The 14048-nt window shown below is 44.3% G+C and overlaps 1 protein-coding gene and 1 long non-coding RNA gene across 26 annotated transcripts in view; one reads left to right on the forward strand and one right to left on the reverse strand.

Moving 5' to 3' along the window:
- Positions 1 to 13378, reverse strand: part of LOC123990891 — a 13435-nt gene extending 57 nt beyond the window's left edge. Inside the window, exons 1-3 of the long non-coding RNA XR_006830731.1 lie at positions 13279 to 13378; positions 3110 to 3328; positions 1 to 1337 (exon numbers count right to left, since the gene is read on the reverse strand). The exon at positions 1 to 1337 is cut by the window's left edge and continues 57 nt beyond it. This is a non-coding gene — a long non-coding RNA (uncharacterized LOC123990891). The remainder of the gene's footprint in view (positions 1338 to 3109; positions 3329 to 13278) is intronic.
- LOC123990888 (neurexin-3b-like) overlaps positions 1 to 14048 on the forward strand; it is a 572598-nt gene that overhangs the window by 447186 nt on the left and 111364 nt on the right. The window lies entirely within an intron of this gene.

A 14048-nucleotide genomic window follows, 5' to 3' on the forward strand; every position in this document is an offset into this window, starting at 1 on the left:
GAGGTTTCCGTGGGGAGATGTGGCTGTCAGTCAAACAACCCTGACCGCAAAGTATTCTGGGAATTTCAATATATTGTGCCTTCTTTCTTCTCCAGGAGAGAGAGGGACAGAGAGAGAGGGAGACATAACTGATCAAGTTAGAACCCCCTTGCTTTGGCCCCAGCTCTATGCACTATGTGTTTTGTTGTAATTACAAAAGCAGTGGAGGTGGATAAAAACATTTTTTTAATACTATTTCATTTCTAGTGTTTACCTCTTTGCCTTGTCCTCCCAGTCCTTCCCCAACACTATGACCTGCTATATTGTTTGTTGTCTTTATTGTTCCACTAAACATAAATGATTGATGAGGCTGTGTTATGGTTTATTGATGCACTTCCATTGGATGGCCATTGGCCAGGTCCTTAGTATGCAGCAACCCTCATTGATGTATATTTCATTGTCCAAGATGAAAAATTCAATGAGAAACACAAACAGTGTCTGCTCCTTGACAATTTATCCCTCTGGGGGACAAATGGTTGTGTTCCACAGCAGCTCTGTTGTAATGCATGAGTTCCCACTTCCCTGAGTAGAAGAGAGGAGCGAGAGAAAGGGGAGTAAGAGGGAGGAGATTTGGGCAGAGGGAGAAAGTGGAAGAGAACAGGGGCTACAGGGAGGGAGAGAAGGAGAGAGTGAATGAGGGAGAATATGTCAGAAGAGAGAGAGGGAGACAGAGCGGGAGAATAAGAAGGAAAGTGAGCGAAGCAAAGAGGGGAAGATATTTGTGATTTCTGAGCAGGATCAGAAGACTCGGATCAGTGGGTGTGTCTTGGCTACAGTGATATGCCAGTGAATTTCAATTGAACTTATACTTTGTTACTTTGTCAAGTAGTGTCGTCATACCACATACATCCCAGCTGATAAGCCAAGGTGTCAATTTTCTAATGTTCAGGGCAGCTGTTGTGCATCTGACACTCGTCACACAGACAGATTTAACTTACAGACAGGATGTAAGTTTCTCACCACCGATCAAAACTCAAACTTGGGTTTGAGAAAGACGGCGGGCCAGCGGCCATTTTCAAATTTCCTCTGTACACGGTGAGACTTCGTTGTGATTGATGAGACGCCTGCTCTGGCGCGAGGAGTAATGAAAGATCACTGTGCTCAGGGATCGATATGCCAGGCAGCGTATATCAGACACAAGGCTAGGCGCCATCTCACTGCCAGAGACACCCTTAAATCCCTCCACAGCTCTGTCTCTGTCACCTCGGCAGCACAGTGAGGCTCTCGTTTCTTTCCTCTCCTCTGTTCTCGCCTGGGATTCCGCCGCCGAAACCTCCGCTCAGCTCGCAGATATCAGGCTGTGAGAAATAAATAAGAAGAGAGCGAGGCACATTTAGCCAAATTGACTGCTTCTTGGATTATTGACAAGAAAGGGATGATGAATTGCAAGTTGCTGAACTGATACATTTTAACATTAGAAAATAAATCTACTGGAAAGAAGAAGAAAAAAATCTATGAGAGAGAGAGAGAGAGAGAGAGAGAGAGAGAGAGAGAGAGAGAGAGAGAGAGAGAGAGAGAGAGAGAGAGAGAGAGAGAGAGAGAGAGAGAGAGAGAGAGAGAGAGAGAGAGAGAGAGAGAGATCCTTCGTCTAGTATGTATTCAGAGAAGATTAAGTACCTGCTGGCGAAAGCAGCGAGCACTTTCTTTCTCTCATCTCAAAGAAAGAAAGAGTAGATCAAACAGGAAAGTCTAGCTCTCTCTCGCAATCTGAGCAAAAATGTGACTGACTGAGTACCTCTCTCTATTTTGTTGATTTAATCTCCAGATATTGACTCTGTGTGTGTGTGTTTGCCTGGTATCTAAGACTGCAGAACTGACACAATAAATAGCACATGAATATCAAATATTTACATATTTTGTAAATAGAAAAGGCTGATAGTAATAACTATTGTGATATCTATAAGATATATTGCCAAAAATACGTATTTGCATGATGACTGTGACTTATTTGTGTCAGTTTCTATTGGAGGTTGAAATGGTGCTGTGAGGGCCGTCTACAGATATGAACATTTCCTGTAGTCCCTGTTCTTATCTTTTTATGCAGTGACCAGTCCCTTGCCAACAAAGTATTACAGGGGCCTCCCGAGTGGCGCAGGGGTCACAGCTAGAGGTGTTACAACAGACCCGGGTTCATATCCTGGGCTGTGCTACAACTGGCTGTGGTCGGAAGTCCCATAGGACCCTGCACAATTGGCCCAGCATCGTCTGTGTTAGATGAGGCTTTACAAGCAACTCCTTGTGGCGGGCTGGGTGCCTGCAGTTGAACGGTGTTTCCTCCGTGTTTCCTCCTCCGGTGCGGCTGGCTTCCGGGTTAAGCTGGCAGGTGTTAAGGAGCGCAGTTAGGCGGGTCCGTTGGGGAGTTGCAGCGATGAGACAAAATTGAAAATTGGGGAGGGAAAAAATATATAATATCGACCTCCACAGCAGTGGCGTTTGCCAGTAACCGAAAGGTTGCTAGTTTGGATCTCTGAGCTGACGACATGAAATCTGTCTGCAAGGCACTCTTATCCATGATGTCACTCTCAGGGGGAATTGGGCAATGCAAAAAAACACATTTCCATTTCACACCACGGGCAGGTTACACGTGTGAAACAGGAACAATCTCAGCAGATGATGTTGCGATTGGATATGTCAAACTATAACATATTTCCTCCGATATTGTGGAATGGTAACAATGCCATATTAGTGAGTAGTACAGATTCCTGCCATGTATGTTTTCCTCTTTAATTAACTTACTGTATTTCTACACCATTCTGGAATCACAATGCTATTTTTAGAGACTGTAAGCTTTGTAGTATTGACAGTTACCTGACTGGGAATACTTATAGATCTGGCAGGTCATGCCCCCTTTATCCTAAAGCTACAAATGATGTTAAGACAGGGGATCATGAACTCTCCAGCCATTGAGTGAGAGGGAGATAGAGAGAGAGAATGCTTCTACATTAGTTCCTTATTCAGTAAAACCCTTAGTTCTGACCCTATACACCTCTCTGGCAGCCATGACAGTATGAGCCAACGTTATGCTATCGGTGACAGATGTCCGACATCGATACAGACATGACTTCCCAACCTTCTGACTCTTCCCTTCCTCCGGAGCGGACTTCCCTTCCTCCGGAGCGGACTTCCCTTCCTCCGCAGCAGATTTCCCTTCCTCCGGAGCGGACTTCCCTTCCTCCGGAGCGGACTTCCCTTCCTCCGGAGCAGACTTCCCTTCCTCCGTAGCAGACTTCCCTTCCTCCGGAGCGGACTTCACAGAGAACCTTCTGATTCAGCCCTCTGATGGAGCAGACTGAGATATAAGGAAAAGCATGGTTAATTGATCCACTTATCTTTTATACATTTACGTAGGACTAAAGAACATTCCGGTGGGTTAGAGGAGAGGAGGAGGAGGAGTCAGGGGGTGCTTTGACTGGGACCGTCATCTTGACGGTTCAGAAGTGAACGATTATGAGATCAGAACACACATGATTGTGTGATGTATTGACTCCTTTATAAGTGATTGTGTGATGTATTGACTCCTTTACACGCGATTGTGTGATGTATTGACTCCTTTACACGCGATTGTGTGATGTATTGACTCCTTTACACGTGATTGTGTGATGTATTGACTCCTTTACACGTGATTGTGTGATGTATTGACTCCTTTACACGTGATTGTGTGATGTATTGACTCCTTTACACGTGATTGTGTGATGTATTGACTCCTTTACACGTGATTGTGTGGTGTATTGACTCCTTTACACGCGATTGTGTGATGTATTGACTCCTTTACACGTGATTGTGTGATGTATTGACTCCTTTACACGTGATTGTGTGATGTATTGACTCCTTTACACGTGATTGTGTGGTGTATTGACTCCTTTACACAAGATTGTGTGATGTATTGACTCCTTTACACGTGATTGTGTGATGTATTGACTCCTTTACACGTGATTGTGTGATGTAATGACTCATATACACACGATTGTGTGGTGTATTGACTCATATATACATGATTGGGTGGCTCATATTTCTAAGGGCTGCAAGAAAAATCCAATCAGTTCCCCAAATATAATAATGGATGCATTAACAACAGCAATTTTCCTGAAGTCTTGATGGTATGTAGAGCTATGACTCTGTTTTAAAGCAATTTGTAAAAACCTGTTCATTATTTTCTTGGACTAGATCCATATCTTACATTAATCCCTGACCCAGAGTACCCAGAGTTGATGACCAAGCATTTTCTGTCTGTCTGTCTGTCTGTCTGTCTGTCTGTCTGTCTGTCTGTCTGTCTGTCTGTCTGTCTGTCTGTCTGTCTGTCTGTCTGTCTGTCTGTCTGTCTGTCTGTCTGTCTGTCTGTCTGTCTGTCTGTCTGTCTGTCTGTCTGTCTCTCTCTCTCTCTCTCTCTCTCTCTCTCTCTCTCTCACTCACTCACTCACTCACTCACTCACTCACTCACTCACTCACTCACTCACTCACTCACTCACTCTCTCTGTCTCTCTCTGTCTCTCTCTGTCTCTCTCTGTCTCTCTCTGTCTCTCTCTCTCTCTCTCTGTCTCTCTCTCTCTCTCTCTCTCTCTCTCTCTCTCTCTCTCTCTCTCCATCCCACTCTCCCCCTATCCCTCTCTTCCTCATCGAGTACAGCAGTCTAATATACATTTTTCGAATGGACCCATTTCTTACATGAATGTCTGACCCAATGTGTCCACGGTGTTAGCATTCACTTTGACAGTGAGTATAAATCCAATAAAATACCATATTATTCTTCACATGCTTCGTAAACAGGTGAAATGCTAACTTACTACAGGCCCTTTTCATTGATGGTGTTGAGGTGGAGCATGTGCCCAGATTCAAATCCTGGGTGTCTACATCCCCGAGGACCTCGCCTGGACCCTCAACACCTCAACCCGGGTCAAAAAGGCGAAGGAGGCTGAAGAAGGCTCCCGCCTGTCTCCCAAAAACCTGGTGAGCTTTTACCGCTGCACGGTCGAGAGCATTCTGAATAACCGCGCCACAGTGTGCCCAGCTCCCTGCCATCGTAGACCTCCAGCGCAAGGAGGTCTGCGTAGGGCGCGCGGCAACATCAGGGACCCTTGGCATCCTGGGGAGGCAGGGTAGCCTAGTGGTTAGAGCGTTGGACTAGTAACCGAAAGGTTGCAAGTTCATATCCCCAAGCTGACAAGGTACAAATCTGTCGTTTTGCCCCTGAACAGGCAGTTAACCCACTGTTCCTAGGCCGTCATTGAAAGTAAGAATTTGTTCTTAACTTCTTGCGTCGAGCCATCCCGGATCCGGTATCATGACTACAGCCTCAAGCTCATTACCATAACGCAACGTTAACTATTCATGAAAATCGCAAATGAAATGAAATTAATCTATTTGCTCTCAAGCTTAGCCTTTTGTTAACAACACTGTCATCTCAGATTTTCAAAATATGCTTCTCAACCATTGCAAAACAAGCATTTGTGTAACAGTATTGATGGCTAATGTACCATTTAGTGTTAGCATTCAGCATGCAACATTTTCCACAAAAACCATAATAGCATTCAAATAAAATAATTTACCTTTGAAGAACTTCAGATATTTTCAATGAGGAGACTCTCAGATAGCAAATGTTCAGTTTTTCCTGAAAGATTGTTTGTTTAGGACAAATCGCTCCATTTTCTGCGTCACGTTTAGCTACAAACAAAAACCTGTATCCAGGATTGTGTAAATCTATCCGCAAGCTCATTAGCATAACACCACTTTAACTATTCATGAAAATCGCTAATGAAATTAAATTAATCTATTTGCTCTCAAGCTTAGCCTTTTGTTAACAACACTGTCATCTCAGATTTTCAAAATATGCTTCTCAACCATTGCAAAACAAGCATTTGTGTAACAGTATTGATGGCTAACGTACCATTTAGCGTTAGCATGCAGCATGCAACATTTTCCACAAAAACCATAAAAGCATTCAAATAAAATCATTTACCTTTGAAGAACTTCAGATGTTTTCAATGAGGAGACTCTGTTAGATAGCAAATGTTCCGTTTTTACAAAAAATATTATTTGTGTCGACTAATCGCTCCGTTTTGTTCATCACGTTTGGGTAAGAAAAAAAAAATCATTAAAATGCAAACTTTTTTCCAAATTAACTCCATAATATCTACAGAAACATGGAAAACCGATATTTAGAATCAATCCTCAAGATGTTTTTCACATATCTATCGACGATAACTTCCACGATGGATTTTTACTTTCTCTTCTGAAGAAATGGAACGCGCATGGACCTACAGATTACGCACACAGGACACCGGGCGGGACACCAGGTAAATGTAGTCTCTTATGGTCAATCTCCCAATGATATGCCTACAAACACGTCACAATGCTGCAGACACCTCGGGGAATAGACAGAAAGCGCGGGCTCATTCCTGGCGCATTCACAGCCATATAAGGAGACATTGGAACACAGCGCCTTCAGAATCTGGGGCATTTCCTGTATGAAACTTCATCTTGGTTTCGGCTGTTGCATTAGTTCTGGGGCACTCACAGATAATATCTTTGCAGTTTTGGAGACGTCAGAGTTTTGTCTTTCCAAGGCTGTCAATTCCATGCATAGTCGAGCATCTTTTCGTGACAAAATATTGAGCTTAAAACGGGCACGTTTTATCCAATAATGCCACAGTGCCCCCATAGGTTCAAGAGGTTAACTGACTTGCCTAGTTAAATAAAGGTAAAAATATATATATAAAATAAAAATAAAATAAAAATCTATGCCACAAACTGTTTTCCCTCCGACCATCAGGCAGGCAGTACAGGTCTCTATATTCCCACACGAGCAGGCTCAAGAACAGTTTATTTCCAGCTCCTGTAACCCTGCTGAACTCTGTGACACGGCACCAGCCATATCCACCCGCCCACCACTTAGTACTGCCTCTCAGGGACCTTGCTGCATTACTCTCTTTGCACTCTCCACAGTACTACTGGAATCTGACATTGCTTTGCCAAGTCTGATTAGGGACATTATTCAGTTGTACATGTCCTTGTCTACCTCGGTAACCTCATTGCTGCTCTCCCTGCATTTCAGTTGCATGCCTCCTTGTACTTGCCATTTGCCTCCATTGTACATTTATACATCCCACTTAATAATATACATGGTATTTCATTGTTTCACTTGTACTTTTTTTTGTACTCTCTTATTTGCACTTCTGGTCAGATGCTAACTGCAGTTTGTTGTGCTGTACTTGTACTTGTTCAATGACAAAGTTGAATCTAATCGAATCTTTTCAAGGGGCAGCAGACCCCCGCACCGCTCTGATTCAGAGGGTTGGATTAAATGTGGACACATTTCAGTTGAATGCGAACGACTAAGAGAAATAATAGAAAAGTAAAACACATAATGAAAGGTATAATGAATACATAATGGGTACCTTGTACCTTGGCTATACGGGGGGGGTTGTGCAGGGTCCTACAATTGGCCCTGTAGGCTGTCTCATCGTCGTTGGTGATCAGGCCTACCACCGTCGTGTCGTCAGCAAACTTAATGATGGTTTTACGGTCGTGTACGTCCATGCAGTCGTGGATGAACAGGGAGTACAGAGGGGACTAAGCTTGCACCCCTGAGGGGCCCCTGTTTTGAGGGTCAGCGTGGCGGATGCCTACCCTCTCCATCTGGGGGTGGCCCGTCAGGAAGCCCAGAATACAGGTGCAGAGGGAGGTGTTCAGTTGCAGGGTCCTTAGCTTAGTGATGAGCTTTGAGGGCACTGTGGGGTTAGACGCTGAGCTGTAGTCAATGAACAGCATTCTCACGTTGGTGTTCCTTTTGTCCAGATGGGAAAGGACACTGTGGAGTGCAATACATATTGGGTTATCTGTGGATCTGTTGGGTCTGTATGCAAATTGGAGTGGGTCCCGTGTGTCTGTGATGATGGTGTTAATGTGAGCCATGACCAGCCTTTCAGAGCACTTCATGACTACAGATGTGAATGCTACGGGGTGATAGCCATTTTTATCAGGTTACCTTGGCGTTCTTGGGCAAAGGGACTATGGTGGTCTTCTTGAAACATGTAGGTATTACAGACGGGGTCAGGGTGAAGTAGAAAACTAAGTCACTTGCTAGTTGGTCAGTGAATGCTCTGAGTACGAGTCCTGGTGATGTGTCTGGCCCTGCAGCCTTGTAAATGTTAACCTGTTTAAAGGTCTTACTCACATCGGCTATGGAGAGTGTGATCACACAGTCATCCAGAACAGCTGGTGCTCTCATGCAGTGTTGCTAGCCTGAAGCTAGCATAGAAGAGATGTCATTCGTCTGGTAGGGTGACGTCACTGGACAGCTCGCGGCTGGGTTTCTCCTGGTAATCCGTGATAGTTTGCAAGCCCTGCCACATCTGACGAGCGTCGGAGCGGTGTTGTTGGATTCAATGTTGTATTGATGCTTTGCCTGTTTGATAGTTCACTGGAGGGCATAGTGGGATTTCTTAGAAGTGGCCTGATTACTGTCCCACTCCTTGAAAGTGGCAGCTCTAGCCTTTAGCTCACTGAGGATGTTGCCTGTAATCCATAGCTTTTGGTTGGGATGTGTTCCTACTGTCACTGTGGGGATGTTGTCTTTGATGCACAATGAAGCCAGTGACTAATGTGGTAAACTCCTCAATGTCATCAGATGTATACCGGAACATATTCCAATCTGTGCTAGCGAAACAGCCCTGTAACTTAGCATCTGCTTCATCGGCCCACTTCCGTATTGTGCTTGTCCCTTGTACTTCCTGTTTGAGTTTTTGCTTGTAAGCAGGAATCCGAAGGATAGAGTTATGGTCCGATTTACCAAATGTAGGGCGAGGAAGAGCTTTGTATGCGTCGCTGTGTGTTGAGTAAAGATGATCTAGAGTTTTTAGGCCTTAGTTGCACATGTGACATGCTGGTAAGTTTTCCTGCATTGAAGCCACCTGCCACTAGAAGCGCTGCCTCTGGGTGAGCATTCTTGTTTGCTTATGGCCCTATACAGCACGTTGAATGCGGTCTCAGTGCCAGCAGCAATTTGTGCTGGTAAATAGACAGCTACAAAATATATAGATGAAAATTCTCTTGGTAAATAGTATGGTCTACAGCTTGAGGTATTCTAACTAAGGCGAGCAGAACCTCCAGACCTCGAGACTTTCTCAATATTAAAGATTGTGCACCAGTATTAACGTAGAGATACACACCACCTCCCCTGAACTTCCCCGACTGCTAGAAAACAGCTAGATTTATGTTTACCATGTCCTTGCTCAGCCAGAACTTGGAGAAACATAGGATATAAAAGTTATTCAGATCACGTTGGTGGGATAGTCTCGAACGGAGATCATCCGGTTTATTCTCCAGTGATTGCACGTTCGCCAATAGAACAGAGGGTAGAGGCAATTTATAAACTCTCCGACATAGTCTCATCAGGTATCCTGCATGCCGGTCTCTATAGCGCCGTCTCCTCCTTCTACGTGTGTCGGGGATTTGGGCCTGGTCCGGGATAATCAATATTATGTCTTTCACTTCCAACTCATTGAAGTAGAAGAGCTCTTCCAAATCGAGGTTAGTGACAGGTGCTCTGATGTCCAGAAGCCGTTTTTGGTCATAGGAAACTATGGAGTTAACATTGTGTACAAAAAATAATAAGATCACAATTGGTCAGGAGCAAGTAAAACAGTCTTCAAATATGCTAATATTACAACAAGTGTTGTGTTGAAAGCCTCAAAGATCACTGGCTGGGATCTTCCCTCTGTGAGCTCTCTATACATCAAACGCACCTCCAAACACGCAGAGAAAAATAATCAACACCCCCTCCCATTCCTGTCAATTACCTCTACAGGTCATTGACCACCAAATCAGAACTTTTTTTAAACATTTTTTTTCCAGCAAGAGTCAGAATATTGAACTCCCTTCCCTCTAGATGTATGCAGACTACACTAGAGTATATCCACTGTGGGTCTAGTTATATGCTGACTACACTAGAGCGTATCCCCTGTGGGTCTAGTTATATGCGGGCTAGACGAGACTGTGTCTCCTGTGGGTCTAGTTATATACAGACTACACTAGAGTGTATCCCCTGTGGGTCTAATTATATGCGGGCTACACTAGAGCGTATCCCCTGTGGGTCTAGTTATATGCAGACTACACTAGAGTGTATCCCCTGTGGGTCTAGTTATATGCGGACTACACTAGAGTGTATCCCCTGTGGGTCTAGTTATATGCGGACTACACGAGAATGTATCCCCTGTGGGTCTAGTTATATGCGGACTACGCTAGAGCATATCCCCTGTGCGTCTAGTTTTCCAGACTACACTAGAGTGTATCCCCTGTGGGTCTAGTTATATGCAGACTACACAAGAGTGTATCCCCTGTGGGTCTAGTTATATGCGGGCTACACTAGAGCGTATCCCCTGTGGGTCTAGTTATATGCAGACTACACTAGAGTGTATCCCCTGTGGGTCTAGTTATATGCGGACTACACTAGAGTGTATCCCCTGTGGGTCTAGTTATATGCGGACTACACGAGAATGTATCCCCTGTGGGTCTAGTTATATGCGGACTACGCTAGAGTGTATCCCCTGTGGGTCTAGTTATATGCGGACTACACGAGAATGTATCCCCTGTGGGTCTAGTTATATGCGGACTACGCTAGAGCATATCCCCTGTGCGTCTAGTTTTCCAGACTACACTAGAGTGTATCCCCTGTGGGTCTAGTTATATGCGGACTACACTAGAGTGTATCCCCTGTGGGTCTAGTTATATGCGGACTACACGAGAATGTATCCCCTGTGGGTCTAGTTATATGCGGACTACGCTAGAGCATATCCCCTGTGCGTCTAGTTTTCCAGACTACACTAGAGTGTATCCCCTGTGGGTCTAGTTATATGCAGACTACACAAGAGTGTATCCCCTGTGGGTCTAATTATATGCGGGCTACACTAGAGCGTATCCCCTGTGGGTCTAGTTATATGCAGACTACACTAGAGTGTATCCCCTGTGGGTCTAGTTATATGCGGACTACACTAGAGTGTATCCCCTGTGGGTCTAGTTATATGCGGACTACACGAGAATGTATCCCCTGTGGGTCTAGTTATATGCAGACTACGCTAGAGCATATCCCCTGTGCGTCTAGTTTTCCAGACTACACTAGACTTGAATCCCCTGTGGGTCTAGTTATATGCAGACTACACAAGAGTGTATCCCCTGTGGGTCTAGTTATATGCGGACGACACTAGAGTGTATCCCCTGTGGGTCTAGTTATATGCAGACTACACTATCCCCCTGTATCCTGTCTAACTGGTTCTGTTGTCAGCCGGACCTTGCTTCTTTTGTAACCTGCATGCTGCTCCGTCTTGACCCACTGGTTCTTGTGTTTGCCAGGCCACGCATCTGTCTGGCCCCAGTAAAGCGGTACACAGAGGCAGAGGCAGTCATACGGACAGAGCACTGGCCCCGGCGTGGCCGTCCTTCTATGACGGATAAACACATTCAACAGCCCCTTCGCTCGTCCGGCAGACACACTGACTGACTGACTGACACCCAATGTGTTGTGAGTCTTTGTAGCAGCCAGACATGGGGAAGGAAGGAATACACCTCAGCTTTGGCAGAGGCAGAGAGATAGAGAGAGAGAGAGAGTGAGAGAGAGAGAGAGAGAGAGAGAGAGAGAGAGAGGGGAGAGAGAGAGAGAGAGAGAGAGAGAGAGAGAGAGAGAGAGAGAGAGAGAGAGAGAGAGAGAGAGAGAGAGAGAGAGAATGTACTGTGGCTGAAACAGAAGGCAGAGAAACAGCAGGAAAGCAGTGTTTTAATTATCTATTGCGTGTTCACAATGTGTCTGTGTCTCTGGCTCTTCGTCAAAGATTGTTAGTGTCTTTCGGGATACGATATATCCGCCTCCCAATTCACTTCCTCACTGTCTTTGTTTTGTGGCTGTTTGATCGAGAATACAGTACAGTATGCTTTACACACAGGAGTATATGCCTGAGTGACCATGTATTTCCACAATGTTAGAATACGCCATTAGAAGCTATGAGAAGGGTTTCAAAGACAGCTGCAGCGTGTTTGTTTGAAGGCTAACTACATAACCTCCACATCCTTCTGTTTAGTTGTTTCTTCTCTTCTGAAAGCACAACTTTGTGTTGGAAGTGTGAGCTGAGTGAGGCCTTGTGAAATGGAGTTTTGGTTTAAAAATTGAACCCCTTCACCTCAGTCCCTGGTTTAACAAAATAGTGCCCCTAGTGCCACATACATTTTGTGTTTAAAACAAACTATGGATAAAAATGTTATGTGCCTGTGTCCAGTAAGAAGGAAGTTAAAAGTTAGTTTCGTGAGTCGCTAACACGCGTTAGTGCATTAGTGGAAATCAACAGGAACATAGCATGCTAGCTGTTCCCATAGCATTAACGCTAATTAGCGACTTCAAAACTGAACACAGAGACATAAATATGGTATCCACAAGTTCATGTGACTCTTGTGAAGTAGATAAATTAATGGCCTCATTGTCAAAATCACAAACTATCCCTCTAAGGGGCCTCGAAATGTACTTATTACCCGGGGGATAATGGGGGAGGAGCATGCTTTTCCAATTTCACTCAGGGGGAGGGTTTAGTATTTTTCTATTTAAACCAAGGGAGAGTCATGTCATTTGTTATCGATTAAATGTCAGCATTTCACAGCATTTTGGAATTTACAAATGTATTTTGATTGCGTGTAACTTGTGTACAACCCTGCTTTCTCTCTCCCTCTCTCGTTCTCGTTCTCATTCTCATTCTCCTCGCTGAGCCCGGCTGGGTGGGAATTTCACTTTAACTTTCCATTGGCTGTTCGATCCCTCTATGTGCTTGGCGTCTCCAGAACGCGGCGTGCAGAGTATCTGGCGAATAAAATAGGGCTTGTAGTGATTACGTAGGGAGCTAGCACGCAACAGGAACAATGCATTCAAAACAACTGGGAACTCTGAAATCTACGACGTCAGTGCGTTCAAGACAACAAACGAACTCTGACTGGGAAAATCTGTTTGAATGGTCATCCAACTCTGAATTCAAGTCAGAAATTGGCATCTTTCTAACATGTTATTCATAATAATTCTCTCGGAGTCCCAGAAAGAGCTCGACCAGCCCTACAATAGCTAGTCCTGCACTTATTCCGAGGATTGTCTTTACTACTACAGGTTGCTGTTGCTTGCTGAATGTAAAAGACAGATATCAAAAGAACTGGGGGCGAATCCATTACGACGATTCTTAAACGAAAGCAAACAGAACGGAAAGCGGAGGGACTTACCTGAATCTGTTACAATAGAAACTCTTGTTTTGCTCTGTTTGCTTTCGTTTGGTTATAAAGGGTGAATGGTTTCCGGAATGAATACATCCCTGGCTGGGAGGAGAGAGAGTGTGCGATGGTGTGATCAAAATCCACCACATGAGTAGTCTGCTAATGTGACTTTCTGGACCTTGTACTCTGTCAAGAATAGACCCGTAACTGTTATTCACTGTATATATCTACATTCTTGTGAATGTTATTTTATTCCTCTTACTGTTACTGTTTTATTTGTTTTATTATGTTTAAACTCTGCATCGTTGGGAATGGCTCTTGAGCAAGGTACACTGTCGGCACGTGACAAATACTATTTTATTTGATGCTGTTAAATAGCTACATGAAATGTAAATACGAGTTTGTATATTATATGGTCTGTGTTACTGTCTTAAAGGTAGGCCTATACATCGTGCAGTAGGTTGATTGACAGGTGTAGGCTACTGTAGAACGATAAACTTTCCTCTTGTGTCGATGCTCGCCAAAGCTTTAGAGTTCTGTATCATTTATCGTTGTAGTTATCGTCCTTGGTGTGGACGGCCCGTAACGCTTCAATTGGTAATTGTCGCCCTCTAGCTTAAATGGGTAAATGCTCCCCTCTAGTGGATAACATGAATATGGTCTGAATACAGCAGTGGTTCTCAGCCGTGGATCAATTTGATCGAAATAAGGACTGCAACATTGATAGCCTACTAAAAAGTGATTTAATATTCCCTGCTGTTGGGTTTTAATTATCATTT

Source organism: Oncorhynchus gorbuscha, linkage group LG12, assembly GCF_021184085.1.
Source record: "Oncorhynchus gorbuscha isolate QuinsamMale2020 ecotype Even-year linkage group LG12, OgorEven_v1.0, whole genome shotgun sequence".
Taxonomy (NCBI): domain Eukaryota; kingdom Metazoa; phylum Chordata; class Actinopteri; order Salmoniformes; family Salmonidae; genus Oncorhynchus; species Oncorhynchus gorbuscha.